The following is a 1,011-nucleotide window of genomic DNA, read 5'->3' on the forward strand; positions in this document are numbered from 1 at the left end:
AACCCTTAACTTTCTTGACAGTGGCAATGCAGAAGTCTTTGGGTGTAGCCTGGGTTTAATTGCTAATTGTGTATACCTGAAAAGGTGTTGACAAAGACATTTCTTAGACTTGATTTGGACTGTCAATGCCTTTTAGAGCATTTAGAGTGGTCTCATCCAGATAATGTCTTTTTCAGGGAAACCCTTCCATATTTCAGTGAGACAATGCTAAACTACACACTTTTATTACAACAGCATGGCTTCATTTTAGAAGAATGTGGTTGCTGAACTGGCCTACAAGACCTTTCTACAACTCTAAACATTTGGCAAAGAAGACCCAGAGCAATTAAGCAGCTAGAATCTTATATAAGGCAAGAAAGGGACATTCCTCTCGCAGAAGTCCAGCTGATCGCTCTTTTCAGATGTTCATAGGCTATTGTCCTGATGCATGCTCAATCATCCAGGTAAGTAAATCCCAAAAGGCTGATTCTGTTCATCTGGACGTAGTGTTTTCAATGGGAGAAAGGTTTCGTCACTCATCTAAGTTCATAGGCTATTGTTATACAAAGAGGACATACTGTGCATTATTAAGCACGACCCTGTCCAAACCTTTTTGAAATGTGTTGCTGCCTAGAAATGGCCTTACTTTTTCCCGAAAATTGTAATTTTCTAATTAGAAACATGTATGATTATATGATTTCTATTATTCTATTGTGTATAAAATATCAGTTTCTGAAACTGCAAATCATCACATTATTTTTTATTTACACTTTACACGTTTAAAAAAGAAACTGCGGTTTTAAAAGACATTTTAAAACATTTTTACAGAATCAAATTAATTACAACTATTTTGTTTTTAGTGTACCACTGAGCTGCCCAGTAAGAGCTTGTTAATGAGAAAGAAATAACTGTAATATCCATCACCACGCACAATGTAGGCGTTCGTGCTCGTGTCCAGCAGGGGGAGCTGTTGCCATCAGTATCAAAAGCTGGATGCTGTCCAGTTCAGCTGGCTGAAAGTTGTGCAACCAG

The sequence above is a fragment of the Aulonocara stuartgranti genome (assembly GCF_965226115.1).
Source record: "Aulonocara stuartgranti genome assembly, chromosome: 16".
Lineage (NCBI taxonomy): Eukaryota > Metazoa > Chordata > Actinopteri > Cichliformes > Cichlidae > Aulonocara > Aulonocara stuartgranti.